Raw genomic sequence first — 14,401 nt, 5'->3', positions numbered from 1 at the left:
TCCTATGCGACTTGTCTCGACTTTGCTCGACTGACGCTACGCTGACGCGTGCAGAAAGCTACGTTAAGTATGACTCGCGGCAACACCTGACGGCGAGAGAGATGCGGCGTCTATCCACTTGTTATCGAGCCACATACCGGTACCTGTAGTCAAGAGGCTTGGAGGACTGCAAGACATTGCCACGGAGGTGAATGCAGCTAACCACTGTAGTTAGAGTCCTGACAGCGCAGGCACGTTCATTTGCTCGTATACATGTGATGGAGACCGTGTCTGACACTGCTGTGGCGTACACCTTGGCCTAGGCTTTGCTGGGTATCGCCACTTGCATTGCAGCCAGCTGCCTTCGCGGGCGCCTCCGTGGCCATGGCCGTGATCGTCTAGTGGTTAGGACATTGCGTTGTGGCCGCAATAACCCAGGTTCGAATCCTGGTCACGGCAATTTTGAAAGTTTTGCCTTGCTGCCGTTGCAATGGCGAGTACTCGAAATGACAGTACTCTCTTGATTTTTTCACTCGTGTTCCGCAGGCCACAGTTAGCACTACCACTTCATCCCCAACACGTAATGTCGCCTCCCAGAGCGCAGACGTCCGCTGCTCTCTGTAGTCGAAAAGGGCAGTCGTTTGAAGTGCGATGGATGAGCAGCCAGTCGCAGCAGAACAGGAAGCTGTGGCGTGCACTGTTTCTACAAATGCTAGGAACACTGGCGCACCAAGCAGCGCATGTAGCGTGGCCGAGCGCTTTAAGGCGCTGGTTTAAGGCACCAGTCTCTCTGTAGGCGCGGTTTCGAATCCCGTAGCTGCCGGGGGTTTTGATGTGATCGCGTTAACCTGCCGCTTTTCCTTCAAGTGTAACCTCCTTGAGCTCACATATGTTTGATACATGGAGCATTCTAACTCCGTCTGACAGTTACAGATACGATACTTTAGTGGTTAAGGAAAGCCCAGGTTCGAAACCTGGTCACGGCACGAAAACGTCTCTTGACGCTGTCTCCTTAACTGCGACAGCTACAGACAAGTGGCGTCGCTACCATACGGCGGGCACGGCTTTTTCTTGCTGTGGATGGCCTAAAGAGACGCTTCCAGTGGGAGAGCAGTGGAAATACATGGCACGGCGATTGCCAAGATACTTCCATTTCGAAGTGATCTTTGTAGTACAAACGAAACGTTTTGCCGCTGCTGGTCCAACGGTAACGTGGCCGAGCGGTCTAAGGCGCTGGTTTTAGGCACCAGTCTCTCCGGAGGCGTGGGTTCGAATCCCACCGTTGCCACTTTTTACGTCTCATTTTTGTGCCGTTGCGGTGTGTTCTCGTGGGGTAGGACGCAGCTCTTGTGACGCGCGTGTTGTGTAGGTAGCGTGGCCGAGCGGTCTAAGGCGCTGGTTTCAGGCACCATTCTCTTCGGAGGCGTGGGTTCCAATCCCACAGCTGCCGAACGTGTAATGTTTCCTGTGTCGAAGGCAGATGCACTCATTGCCCGCAAAGGAAACAACACAACAACGCGTGAGCGTCTGCTTGGTGAATTGTCGTAGAACAGTGCGTGGTGCAACGACAGGATTTGTAGGCACCTTTTGCTCTCATCATTGCTGGCGTTCGTCTCCACGAAATGCGTCCGGAGCACGCCGTTCTATAACGCGAGAGAGTGGATTTTTTACAGTTGTCGTCAGTTAACCGTGGGCGGCTGCTGCGTTCGCTGGAAAGAGCACTTCCGTCGTTATCCGGTTTGGTCTAGTGGCTAGGATACCTGGCTCTCAACGAGGAGGCCCGGGTTCGATTCCCGGTACCGGACTTGCGCGTTTTTCTTGCTCCTCCTATGCGACTTGTCTCGACTTTGCTCGACTGACGCTACGCTGACGCGTGCAGAAAGCTACGTTAAGTATGACTCGCGGCAACACCTGACGGCGAGAGAGATGCGGCGTCTATCCACTTGTTATCGAGCCACATACCGGTACCTGTAGTCAAGAGGCTTGGAGGACTGCAAGACATTGCCACGGAGGTGAATGCAGCTAACCACTGTAGTTAGAGTCCTGACAGCGCAGGCACGTTCATTTGCTCGTATACATGTGATGGAGACCGTGTCTGACACTGCTGTGGCGTACACCTTGGCCTAGGCTTTGCTGGGTATCGCCACTTGCATTGCAGCCAGCTGCCTTCGCGGGCGCCTCCGTGGCCATGGCCGTGATCGTCTAGTGGTTAGGACATTGCGTTGTGGCCGCAATAACCCAGGTTCGAATCCTGGTCACGGCAATTTTGAAAGTTTTGCCTTGCTGCCGTTGCAATGGCGAGTACTCGAAATGACAGTACTCTCTTGATTTTTTCACTCGTGTTCCGCAGGCCGCAGTTAGCACTACCACTTCATCCCCAACACGTAATGTCGCCTCCCAGAGCGCAGACGTCCGCTGCTCTCTGTAGTCGAAAAGGGCAGTCGTTTGAAGTGCGATGGATGAGCAGCCAGTCCCAGCAGAACAGGAAGCTGTGGCGTGCACTGTTTCTACAAATGCTAGGAACACTGGCGCACCAAGCAGCGCATGTAGCGTGGCCGAGCGCTTTAAGGCGCTGGTTTAAGGCACCAGTCTCTCTGTAGGCGCGGTTTCGAATCCCGTAGCTGCCGGGGGTTTTGATGTGATCGCGTTAACCTGCCGCTTTTCCTTCAAGTGTAACCTCCTTGAGCTCACATATGTTTGATACATGGAGCATTCTAGCTCCGCCTGACAGTTACAGCTACGATACTTTAGTGGTTAAGGAAAGCGCAGGTTCGAAACCTGGTCACGGCACGAAAACGTCTCTTGACGCTGTCTCCTTAACTGCGACAGCTACAGACAAGTGGCGTCGCTACCGTACGGCGGGCACGGCTTTTTCTTGCTGTGGATGGCCTAAAGAGACGCTTCCAGTGGGAGAGCAGTGGAAATACATGGCACGGCGATTGCCAAGATACTTCCATTTCGAAGTGATCTTTGTAGTACAAACGAAACGTTTTGCCGCTGCTGATCTAACGGTAACGTGGCCGAGCGGTCTAAGGCGCTGGTTTTAGGCACCAGTCTCTCCGGAGGCGTGGGTTCGAATCCCACCGTTGCCACTTTTTACGTCTCATTTTTGTGCCGTTGCGGTGTGTCCTCGTGGGGTAGGACGCAGCTCTTGTGACGCGCGTGTTGTGTAGGTAGCGTGGCCGAGCGGTCTAAGGCGCTGGTTTCAGGCACCATTCTCTTCGGAGGCGTGGGTTCCAATCCCACAGCTGCCGAACGTGTAATGTTTCCTGTGTCGAAGGCAGATGCACTCATTGCCCGCAAAGGAAACAGCACAACAAGGCGTGAGCGTCTGCTTGGTGAATTGTCGTAGAACAGTGCGTGGTGCAACGACAGGATTTGTAGGCACCTTTTGCTCTCATCATTGCTGGCGTTCGTCTCCACGAAATGCGTCCGGAGCACGCCGTTCTATAACGCGAGAGAGTGGATTTTTTACAGTTGTCGTCAGTTAACCGTGGGCGGCTGCTGCGTTCGCTGGAAAGAGCACTGCCATCGTTGTCCGGTGTGGTCTAGTGGCTAGGATACCTGGCTCTCACACAGGAGGCCCGGGTTCGATTCCCGGTACCGGAATTGCGCGTTTTTGTTGCTCCTCCTATGCGACTTGTCTCGACTTTGCTCGACTGACGCTACGCTGACGCGTGCAGAAAGCTACGTTAAGTATGACTCGCGGCAACACCTGACGGCGAGAGAGATGCGGCGTCTATCCACTTGTTATCGAGCCACATACCGGTACCTGTAGTCAAGAGGCTTGGAGGACTGCAAGACATTGCCACGGAGGTGAATGCAGCTAACCACTGTAGTTAGAGTCCTGACAGCGCAGGCACGTTCATTTGCTCGTATACATGTGATGGAGACCGTGTCTGACACTGCTGTGGCGTACACCTTGGCCTAGGCTTTGCTGGGTATCGCCACTTGCATTGCAGCCAGCTGCCTCCGCGGGCGCCTCCGTGGCCATGGCCGTGATCGTCTAGTGGTTAGGACATTGCGTTGTGGCCGCAATAACCCAGGTTCGAATCCTGGTCACGGCAATTTTGAAAGTTTTGCCTTGCTGCCGTTGCAATGGCGAGTACTCGAAATGACAGTACTCTCTTGATTTTTTCACTCGTGTTCCGCAGGCCGCAGTTAGCACTACCACTTCATCCCCAACACGTAATGTCGCCTCCCAGAGCGCAGACGTCCGCTGCTCTCTGTAGTCGAAAAGGGCAGTCGTTTGAAGTGCGATGGATGAGCAGCCAGTCCCAGCAGAACAGGAAGCTGTGGCGTGCACTGTTTCTACAAATGCTAGGAACACTGGCGCACCAAGCAGCGCATGTAGCGTGGCCGAGCGCTTTAAGGCGCTGGTTTAAGGCACCAGTCTCTCTGTAGGCGCGGTTTCGAATCCCGTAGCTGCCGGGGTTTTTGATGTGATCGCGTTAACCTGCCGCTTTTCCTTCAAGTGTAACCTCCTTGAGCTCACATATGTTTGATACATGGAGCATTCTAGCTCCGCCTGACAGTTACAGCTACGATACTTTAGTGGTTAAGGAAAGCGCAGGTTCGAAACCTGGTCACGGCACGAAAACGTCTCTTGACGCTGTCTCCTTAACTGCGACAGCTACAGACAAGTGGCGTCGCTACCGTACGGCGGGCACGGCTTTTTCTTGCTGTGGATGGCCTAAAGAGACGCTTCCAGTGGGAGAGCAGTGGAAATACATGGCACGGCGATTGCCAAGATACTTCCATTTCGAAGTGATCTTTGTAGTACAAACGAAACGTTTTGCCGCTGCTGATCCAACGGTAACGTGGCCGAGCGGTCTAAGGCGCTGGTTTTAGGCACCAGTCTCTCCGGAGGCGTGGGTTCGAATCCCACCGTTGCCACTTTTTACGTCTCATTTTTGTGCCGTTGCGGTGTGTCCTCGTGGGGTAGGACGCAGCTCTTGTGACGCGCGTGTTGTGTAGGTAGCGTGGCCGAGCGGTCTAAGGCGCTGGTTTCAGGCACCATTCTCTTCGGAGGCGTGGGTTCCAATCCCACAGCTGCCGAACGTGTAATGTTTCCTGTGTCGAAGGCAGATGCACTCATTGCCCGCAAAGGAAACAGCACAACAAGGCGTGAGCGTCTGCTTGGTGAATTGTCGTAGAACAGTGCGTGGTGCAACGACAGGATTTGTAGGCACCTTTTGCTCTCATCATTGCTGGCGTTCGTCTCCACGAAATGCGTCCGGAGCACGCCGTTCTATAACGCGAGAGAGTGGATTTTTTACAGTTGTCGTCAGTTAACCGTGGGCGGCTGCTGCGTTCGCTGGAAAGAGCACTGCCGTCGTTGTCCGGTGTGGTCTAGTGGCTAGGATACCTGGCTCTCACCCAGGAGGCCCGGGTTCGATTCCCGGTACCGGAATTGCGCGTTTTTGTTGCTCCTCCTATGCGACTTGTCTCGACTTTGCTCGACTGACGCTACGCTGACGCGTGCAGAAAGCTACGTTAAGTATGACTCGCGGCAACACCTGACGGCGAGAGAGATGCGGCGTCTATCCACTTGTTATCGAGCCACATACCGGTACCTGTAGTCAAGAGGCTTGGAGGACTGCAAGACATTGCCACGGAGGTGAATGCAGCTAACCACTGTAGTTAGAGTCCTGACAGCGCAGGCACGTTCATTTGCTCGTATACATGTGATGGAGACCGTGTCTGACACTGCTGTGGCGTACACCTTGGCCTAGGCTTTGCTGGGTATCGCCACTTGCATTGCAGCCAGCTGCCTTCGCGGGCGCCTCCGTGGCCATGGCCGTGATCGTCTAGTGGTTAGGACATTGCGTTGTGGCCGCAATAACCCAGGTTCGAATCCTGGTCACGGCAATTTTGAAAGTTTTGCCTTGCTGCCGTTGCAATGGCGAGTACTCGAAATGACAGTACTCTCTTGATTTTTTCACTCGTGTTCCGCAGGCCGCAGTTAGCACTACCACTTCATCCCCAACACGTAATGTCGCCTCCCAGAGCGCAGACGTCCGCTGCTCTCTGTAGTCGAAAAGGGCAGTCGTTTGAAGTGCGATGGATGAGCAGCCAGTCCCAGCAGAACAGGAAGCTGTGGCGTGCACTGTTTCTACAAATGCTAGGAACACTGGCGCACCAAGCAGCGCATGTAGCGTGGCCGAGCGCTTTAAGGCGCTGGTTTAAGGCACCAGTCTCTCTGTAGGCGCGGTTTCGAATCCCGTAGCTGCCGGGGGTTTTGATGTGATCGCGTTAACCTGCCGCTTTTCCTTCAAGTGTAACCTCCTTGAGCTCACATATGTTTGATACATGGAGCATTCTAGCTCCGCCTGACAGTTACAGCTACGATACTTTAGTGGTTAAGGAAAGCGCAGGTTCGAAACCTGGTCACGGCACGAAAACGTCTCTTGACGCTGTCTCCTTAACTGCGACAGCTACAGACAAGTGGCGTCGCTACCGTACGGCGGGCACGGCTTTTTCTTGCTGTGGATGGCCTAAAGAGACGCTTCCAGTGGGAGAGCAGTGGAAATACATGGCACGGCGATTGCCAAGATACTTCCATTTCGAAGTGATCTTTGTAGTACAAACGAAACGTTTTGCCGCTGCTGATCCAACGGTAACGTGGCCGAGCGGTCTAAGGCGCTGGTTTTAGGCACCAGTCTCTCCGGAGGCGTGGGTTCGAATCCCACCGTTGCCACTTTTTACGTCTCATTTTTGTGCCGTTGCGGTGTGTCCTCGTGGGGTAGGACGCAGCTCTTGTGACGCGCGTGTTGTGTAGGTAGCGTGGCCGAGCGGTCTAAGGCGCTGGTTTCAGGCACCATTCTCTTCGGAGGCGTGGGTTCCAATCCCACAGCTGCCGAACGTGTAATGTTTCCTGTGTCGAAGGCAGATGCACTCATTGCCCGCAAAGGAAACAGCACAACAAGGCGTGAGCGTCTGCTTGGTGAATTGTCGTAGAACAGTGCGTGGTGCAACGACAGGATTTGTAGGCACCTTTTGCTCTCATCATTGCTGGCGTTCGTCTCCACGAAATGCGTCCGGAGCACGCCGTTCTATAACGCGAGAGAGTGGATTTTTTACAGTTGTCGTCAGTTAACCGTGGGCGGCTGCTGCGTTCGCTGGAAAGAGCACTGCCGTCGTTGTCCGGTGTGGTCTAGTGGCTAGGATACCTGGCTCTCACCCAGGAGGCCCGGGTTCGATTCCCGGTACCGGAATTGCGCGTTTTTGTTGCTCCTCCTATGCGACTTGTCTCGACTTTGCTCGACTGACGCTACGCTGACGCGTGCAGAAAGCTACGTTAAGTATGACTCGCGGCAACACCTGACGGCGAGAGAGATGCGGCGTCTATCCACTTGTTATCGAGCCACATACCGGTACCTGTAGTCAAGAGGCTTGGAGGACTGCAAGACATTGCCACGGAGGTGAATGCAGCTAACCACTGTAGTTAGAGTCCTGACAGCGCAGGCACGTTCATTTGCTCGTATACATGTGATGGAGACCGTGTCTGACACTGCTGTGGCGTACACCTTGGCCTAGGCTTTGCTGGGTATCGCCACTTGCATTGCAGCCAGCTGCCTTCGCGGGCGCCTCCGTGGCCATGGCCGTGATCGTCTAGTGGTTAGGACATTGCGTTGTGGCCGCAATAACCCAGGTTCGAATCCTGGTCACGGCAATTTTGAAAGTTTTGCCTTGCTGCCGTTGCAATGGCGAGTACTCGAAATGACAGTACTCTCTTGATTTTTTCACTCGTGTTCCGCAGGCCGCAGTTAGCACTACCACTTCATCCCCAACACGTAATGTCGCCTCCCAGAGCGCAGACGTCCGTTGCTCTCTGTAGTCGAAAAGGGCAGTCGTTTGAAGTGCGATGGATGAGCAGCCAGTCCCAGCAGAACAAGAAGCTGTGGCGTGCACTGTTTCTACAAATGCTAGGAACACTGGCGCACCAAGCAGCGCATGTAGCGTGGCCGAGCGCTTTAAGGCGCTGGTTTAAGGCACCAGTCTCTCTGTAGGCGCGGTTTCGAATCCCGTAGCTGCCGGGGGTTTTGATGTGATCGCGTTAACCTGCCGCTTTTCCTTCAAGTGTAACCTCCTTGAGCTCACATATGTTTGATACATGGAGCATTCTAGCTCCGCCTGACAGTTACAGCTACGATACTTTAGTGGTTAAGGAAAGCGCAGGTTCGAAACCTGGTCACGGCACGAAAACGTCTCTTGACGCTGTCTCCTTAACTGCGACAGCTACAGACAAGTGGCGTCGCTACCGTACGGCGGGCACGGCTTTTTCTTGCTGTGGATGGCCTAAAGAGACGCTTCCAGTGGGAGAGCAGTGGAAATACATGGCACGGCGATTGCCAAGATACTTCCATTTCGAAGTGATCTTTGTAGTACAAACGAAACGTTTTGCCGCTGCTGATCCAACGGTAACGTGGCCGAGCGGTCTAAGGCGCTGGTTTTAGGCACCAGTCTCTCCGGAGGCGTGGGTTCGAATCCCACCGTTGCCACTTTTTACGTCTCATTTTTGTGCCGTTGCGGTGTGTCCTCGTGGGGTAGGACGCAGCTCTTGTGACGCGCGTGTTGTGTAGGTAGCGTGGCCGAGCGGTCTAAGGCGCTGGTTTCAGGCACCATTCTCTTCGGAGGCGTGGGTTCCAATCCCACAGCTGCCGAACGTGTAATGTTTCCTGTGTCGAAGGCAGATGCACTCATTGCCCGCAAAGGAAACAGCACAACAAGGCGTGAGCGTCTGCTTGGTGAATTGTCGTAGAACAGTGCGTGGTGCAACGACAGGATTTGTAGGCACCTTTTGCTCTCATCATTGCTGGCGTTCGTCTCCACGAAATGCGTCCGGAGCACGCCGTTCTATAACGCGAGAGAGTGGATTTTTTACAGTTGTCGTCAGTTAACCGTGGGCGGCTGCTGCGTTCGCTGGAAAGAGCACTGCCGTCGTTTGTCCGGTGTGGTCTAGTGGTGAGTTCCGCTTTAGACGCCGTGCAGTGTGGACGTGCCTAGTCTTCCGCTCCGCCGTGGCGTTACGTATAGTGGACTATCGTTGTTTACGTGTTGTGTTGCAACTTCTGTGAGTGTTTCTCCGTCGTTGTTTCGTACCTTGTGTTACTTTCTGTCCTTAGTTCAGTGTGTTGTGTGTAGCGGTTTCGACCGCCTATTTTGAAAATGTCGTCCCAGGTTATTCCTCGTCAGGCTACAGTTAGTTTTACTTTCGACAAGTCAACCCGCAATGTGCAACCTAGTTCCCTTGAGATTCATGATTGGTTGGTAGATACCTTTGGTGTTCATTCGGATCAGGTGCACACTGCTTATTTTGATACCGAACTGTATGTTTTCTTTGTTAAGTTCATGGACCCACTTCAGGTTGATAAAATTCTTTCTAAATATGGTCATCAAGTTCTGTTTCGGCATCGGGATGATTCTGTAAGTACCGTTCTGCTTTCCAATGCTTCCATCACGTATACCAATGTTCGTGTTTACAACCTTCCACCGGAGGTGGATAATGTCTATCTTAAGGAGGGTCTACAAAAGTATGGTGATGTAAAGAGCATTCGCCTTGAACGCTGGTCAAGCCAACATCGCCTGCAATGTTACAGTGGTATTCGTTCTGTCGAAATGCACATTAAGCAGAATATTCCATCTCACCTGCAGATCGGTGGATATCGTGTCCATGTAACATATAGTGGTCAGGTTGGCACCTGTTTTTTGTGCAATGAAAGTGGTCACGTGCGTACTGACTGTCCGCGGAGGGTTTTTGTTTTAAAAAATTCTCTCGAACAGCGTCGCAAGTTAACGGTCGCTGACCTCGTTGCAGGTGGTTCTGCTCTTGGTGTAGCACAGTCCAGTGGTAGTAGCGCCCCGCCACAGGTTTTGCGCACCCCTGACACAGAATTTCCTCCTTTGCGTGCTAAATCTGATGTTGTTCCGTCCGTCCCTCAGGTGGGTGTGCCACTTTTGAATAATAAGAGGCGTCGCCCACACGATGGAAATAGTACGGATGAGGATCTCCCTGAGATGCCCCAGTCCGAGCGACCGGCATCCTCCGAGCCACTGTGTACTGTAGCTGCTCCCTGCCCTCCTGAGGTAGCGGTTCCGGTGGCGGCTGCTGGCCCCCCTCCGGCCTCCGACGCAGCTTCTCTCGAGTCGGGTCGTCGGTCGGGCCTGTTGGCGCCGTCTTCCAAACCGACTTCGATGTCACAACAAGTGGAGCCGCGACAACTTCCTGCTTCGCTGCCCCATACCTCTGCCAGCGGAGCTGCTCCGCTTCCTTCCAACTCTGCGGCCTCGGACCTTCCTGCTCACGTTTCGCCTCCGTGCAGTCCATGTTTGCCGGAAGCTAGTGCAGGTGTTGACCATTCCGTTTCGTCGGATGTTTCCGCCGCGACCCCGGATCCCGCATGTGGACCGGCGCGGGTGGTGTCGGATACAGAACTTGACCCTCCTACGTCACCGGCGGCTGAAGCTCCCTTGCCCGTCAGCCGACGCAAGTTACGCGTTCAGCCGAACGTTAATGCTGTTCGTAAAAAACCGAAACGTAAGGGATCCGCGGAACGGGGTAGCAGTCCCCCTCCCTCGGATGCCTCCGTCACCCCTGGTATGGACTGTGACGCTGGTGCGTCGGTGTAGGTGATTTGTTTTCTCGCTTTTCTGTCTATGGTTCAAGCATACACCTTTCTTACCTTAAATGTTAACCGTATTGAGTCCGACGTTCGCATTGCCTCTTTGCGGCAGTTTATTTACGACGCCTGTGCGGACGTAGTGTTTTTGCAGGAAGTGTTGTTTTCTGATCTCTCTCAACCTGGATTTCAAACTGCTTTTAATGTCGCGCCGGAATATTCAACAGGAACTGCTCTTTTCTTTCGAGAGGGCATTCCTATTACTGACATTGAATTCCTTGACTCTGGCCGTGGGATTGGTTGTCGTCTTTTTGATCTCCGCCTCGTTGTTTTGTATGCCCCCTCTGGTTCGGGTCACACTGTGGCTCGATCGCGCTTTTATAAAGAAGAGCTTATTTATCTTTTGCGCCAGAGTCCTCGGAGTCTCCTGCTCGGAGGCGATTTTAATTGTGTTTTACGCCCTGCAGACCAGTCCCCCAATTTTAATTATTGCCGTGATTTACATGACTTAGTTCGTACGATGCATCTGCGTGATGTCTGGGAACACAAATATCCAACCCTGGTGAAATATACGTTTTTTACCGGGTCCTCATGCAGTAGACTCGACAGATTCTATTTATCTGATTTTTTATGTGATAAAATTCTTTCTGTCGATGTTATTCCTACTAGTTTTTCTGACCATTGTGCTTTTACTGCAACTGTAAATCTTAGTCGCCAACCTGCAAAACTTTATCGTTCCCAGTGGATGTTAAATGTTTCCCACCTTGCCGACAGTGCTATGGATGATGTTATAAGTGGCGTGTGGGAGCGATGTCTTCGCTCTGTCCCGCGATACCCCTCCTTGCTGGTTTGGTGGACTGCGTTTGCCAAGCCCAAGATTCGTCAGACTTTGATTTTCTACTGTGCTGCTAGGACGCGTGATTTTAAGAACACGTATGAATATTACTACTCTGTCCTGCGTGAACTATATGACGCGGCGGGTACCTCTCCACTGCGGATCCATGATGTTCGTCGTATTAAAGCCAAGCTCTTGAGCCTTAAACGACGACAGATGGATGGTCTGCGAGTTAAGTCGAAACCTCACTCTCTTGTTGAAGGTGAACTGACATCCTTGTACCACCTGCTACGGCATCAGACTCGTCGTCGTCGCTCCTTCATCTCTTCTCTTACGGTGGATGATGGGCGACAGCTTAGTGCACAGGAGGAAATGGTTCGTGCTCTTCATCAGTATTACACTAGTCTCTATTCTGCCGATGATTCTGGTGAGTCTCTTTCGGATGATGTCTTTGGGGATCTAACTGCGACGATCGCGCCTGACGCGAACGGCGAATTTCTCCGGGAGTTCCAGGTAGATGATGTTTTCGATTTTATTGCTCGCTCTCCGTCCAGTAAATCGCCGGGTCCAGACGGCCTGCCTAAAGAATTTTATCTCCGTTTTTGGCCTCTTTTGGGTGGCATTTTTACGCAGATTTTAAATGAGATTGTCAGAGGGATGGATGTGCCTGCCGATTTTAAAGTAGGGAAAATTGTTTTAATTCCGAAGTCCTCTGGTCGTTTATCTGCTGCCAATCTTCGTCCGCTCACATTGCTGAATTTTGACTACAAGACAGCTGCTAGAAAAAAAAAAGAAAAAAAAAAAAAAAAAAAAAAGTGGCTAGGATACCTGGCTATCACCCAGGAAAAAAAAAAAAAAAGTGGCTAGGATACCTGGCTCTCACCCAGGAGGCCCGGGTTCGATTCCCGGTACCGGAATTGCGCGTTTTTGTTGCTCCTCCTATGCGACTTGTCTCGACTTTGCTCGACTGACGCTACGCTGACGCGTGCAGAAAGCTACGTTAAGTATGACTCGCGGCAACACCTGACGGCGAGAGAGATGCGGCGTCTATCCACTTGTTATCGAGCCACATACCGGTACCTGTAGTCAAGAGGCTTGGAGGACTGCAAGACATTGCCACGGAGGTGAATGCAGCTAACCACTGTAGTTAGAGTCCTGACAGCGCAGGCACGTTCATTTGCTCGTATACATGTGATGGAGACCGTGTCTGACACTGCTGTGGCGTACACCTTGGCCTAGGCTTTGCTGGGTATCGCCACTTGCATTGCAGCCAGCTGCCTTCGCGGGCGCCTCCGTGGCCATGGCCGTGATCGTCTAGTGGTTAGGACATTGCGTTGTGGCCGCAATAACCCAGGTTCGAATCCTGGTCACGGCAATTTTGAAAGTTTTGCCTTGCTGCCGTTGCAATGGCGAGTACTCGAAATGACAGTACTCTCTTGATTTTTTCACTCGTGTTCCGCAGGCCGCAGTTAGCACTACCACTTCATCCCCAACACGTAATGTCGCCTCCCAGAGCGCAGACGTCCGCTGCTCTCTGTAGTCGAAAAGGGCAGTCGTTTGAAGTGCGATGGATGAGCAGCCAGTCCCAGCAGAACAGGAAGCTGTGGCGTGCACTGTTTCTACAAATGCTAGGAACACTGGCGCACCAAGCAGCGCATGTAGCGTGGCCGAGCGCTTTAAGGCGCTGGTTTAAGGCACCAGTCTCTCTGTAGGCGCGGTTTCGAATCCCGTAGCTGCCGGGGGTTTTGATGTGATCGCGTTAACCTGCCGCTTTTCCTTCAAGTGTAACCTCCTTGAGCTCACATATGTTTGATACATGGAGCATTCTAGCTCCGCCTGACAGTTACAGCTACGATACTTTAGTGGTTAAGGAAAGCGCAGGTTCGAAACCTGGTCACGGCACGAAAACGTCTCTTGACGCTGTCTCCTTAACTGCGACAGCTACAGACAAGTGGCGTCGCTACCGTACGGCGGGCACGGCTTTTTCTTGCTGTGGATGGCCTAAAGAGACGCTTCCAGTGGGAGAGCAGTGGAAATACATGGCACGGCGATTGCCAAGATACTTCCATTTCGAAGTGATCTTTGTAGTACAAACGAAACGTTTTGCCGCTGCTGATCCAACGGTAACGTGGCCGAGCGGTCTAAGGCGCTGGTTTTAGGCACCAGTCTCTCCGGAGGCGTGGGTTCGAATCCCACCGTTGCCACTTTTTACGTCTCATTTTTGTGCCGTTGCGGTGTGTCCTCGTGGGGTAGGACGCAGCTCTTGTGACGCGCGTGTTGTGTAGGTAGCGTGGCCGAGCGGTCTAAGGCGCTGGTTTCAGGCACCATTCTCTTCGGAGGCGTGGGTTCCAATCCCACAGCTGCCGAACGTGTAATGTTTCCTGTGTCGAAGGCAGATGCACTCATTGCCCGCAAAGGAAACAGCACAACAAGGCGTGAGCGTCTGCTTGGTGAATTGTCGTAGAACAGTGCGTGGTGCAACGACAGGATTTGTAGGCACCTTTTGCTCTCATCATTGCTGGCGTTCGTCTCCACGAAATGCGTCCGGAGCACGCCGTTCTATAACGCGAGAGAGTGGATTTTTTACAGTTGTCGTCAGTTAACCGTGGGCGGCTGCTGCGTTCGCTGGAAAGAGCACTGCCGTCGTTGTCCGGTGTGGTCTAGTGGCTAGGATACCTGGCTCTCACCCAGGAGGCCCGGGTTCGATTCCCGGTACCGGAATTGCGCGTTTTTGTTGCTCCTCCTATGCGACTTGTCTCGACTTTGCTCGACTGACGCTACGCTGACGCGTGCAGAAAGCTACGTTAAGTATGACTCGCGGCAACACCTGACGGCGAGAGAGATGCGGCGTCTATCCACTTGTTATCGAGCCACATACCGGTACCTGTAGTCAAGAGGCTTGGAGGACTGCAAGACATTGCCACGGAGGTGAATGCAGCTAACCACTGTAGTTAGAGTCCTGACA

The 14,401-nt window shown here is 53.0% G+C and overlaps 17 non-coding genes across 17 annotated transcripts; all 17 read left to right on the top strand.

Moving 5' to 3' along the window:
- The first annotated feature begins 366 nt into the window (after window positions 1-366).
- Window positions 367-438, top strand: Trnah-gug. Its single transcript has one exon. It is a non-coding gene; the product is annotated as a tRNA-His (tRNA).
- A 747-nt stretch (window positions 439-1,185) lies between these two features.
- Window positions 1,186-1,267, top strand: Trnal-uag. Its single transcript has one exon. It is a non-coding gene; the product is annotated as a tRNA-Leu (tRNA).
- A 445-nt stretch (window positions 1,268-1,712) lies between these two features.
- On the top strand, window positions 1,713-1,784 carry Trnae-cuc. The gene has a single exon. It is a non-coding gene; the product is annotated as a tRNA-Glu (tRNA).
- A 386-nt stretch (window positions 1,785-2,170) lies between these two features.
- Window positions 2,171-2,242, top strand: Trnah-gug. The gene has a single exon. It is a non-coding gene; the product is annotated as a tRNA-His (tRNA).
- A 747-nt stretch (window positions 2,243-2,989) lies between these two features.
- On the top strand, window positions 2,990-3,071 carry Trnal-uag. Its single transcript has one exon. It is a non-coding gene; the product is annotated as a tRNA-Leu (tRNA).
- A 445-nt stretch (window positions 3,072-3,516) lies between these two features.
- Window positions 3,517-3,588, top strand: Trnae-cuc. Its single transcript has one exon. It is a non-coding gene; the product is annotated as a tRNA-Glu (tRNA).
- A 386-nt stretch (window positions 3,589-3,974) lies between these two features.
- Trnah-gug lies at window positions 3,975-4,046 on the top strand. The gene has a single exon. It is a non-coding gene; the product is annotated as a tRNA-His (tRNA).
- A 747-nt stretch (window positions 4,047-4,793) lies between these two features.
- Trnal-uag lies at window positions 4,794-4,875 on the top strand. Its single transcript has one exon. It is a non-coding gene; the product is annotated as a tRNA-Leu (tRNA).
- Window positions 4,876-5,320: 445 nt separating this feature from the next.
- On the top strand, window positions 5,321-5,392 carry Trnae-cuc. The gene has a single exon. It is a non-coding gene; the product is annotated as a tRNA-Glu (tRNA).
- A 386-nt stretch (window positions 5,393-5,778) lies between these two features.
- On the top strand, window positions 5,779-5,850 carry Trnah-gug. Its single transcript has one exon. It is a non-coding gene; the product is annotated as a tRNA-His (tRNA).
- Window positions 5,851-6,597: 747 nt separating this feature from the next.
- Trnal-uag lies at window positions 6,598-6,679 on the top strand. Its single transcript has one exon. It is a non-coding gene; the product is annotated as a tRNA-Leu (tRNA).
- A 445-nt stretch (window positions 6,680-7,124) lies between these two features.
- On the top strand, window positions 7,125-7,196 carry Trnae-cuc. The gene has a single exon. It is a non-coding gene; the product is annotated as a tRNA-Glu (tRNA).
- A 386-nt stretch (window positions 7,197-7,582) lies between these two features.
- Trnah-gug lies at window positions 7,583-7,654 on the top strand. Its single transcript has one exon. It is a non-coding gene; the product is annotated as a tRNA-His (tRNA).
- Window positions 7,655-8,401: 747 nt separating this feature from the next.
- Window positions 8,402-8,483, top strand: Trnal-uag. Its single transcript has one exon. It is a non-coding gene; the product is annotated as a tRNA-Leu (tRNA).
- A 4,256-nt stretch (window positions 8,484-12,739) lies between these two features.
- Trnah-gug lies at window positions 12,740-12,811 on the top strand. The gene has a single exon. It is a non-coding gene; the product is annotated as a tRNA-His (tRNA).
- Window positions 12,812-13,558: 747 nt separating this feature from the next.
- On the top strand, window positions 13,559-13,640 carry Trnal-uag. Its single transcript has one exon. It is a non-coding gene; the product is annotated as a tRNA-Leu (tRNA).
- Window positions 13,641-14,085: 445 nt separating this feature from the next.
- Window positions 14,086-14,157, top strand: Trnae-cuc. The gene has a single exon. It is a non-coding gene; the product is annotated as a tRNA-Glu (tRNA).
- Window positions 14,158-14,401: the final 244 nt, after the last annotated feature.

This window comes from Schistocerca piceifrons, unplaced genomic scaffold (assembly GCF_021461385.2).
Source record: "Schistocerca piceifrons isolate TAMUIC-IGC-003096 unplaced genomic scaffold, iqSchPice1.1 HiC_scaffold_690, whole genome shotgun sequence".
NCBI classification, from domain to species: domain Eukaryota; kingdom Metazoa; phylum Arthropoda; class Insecta; order Orthoptera; family Acrididae; genus Schistocerca; species Schistocerca piceifrons.
Note: the sequence above shows the minus strand (reverse complement) of the source record. Positions and strands in the feature narration are given on the sequence as shown.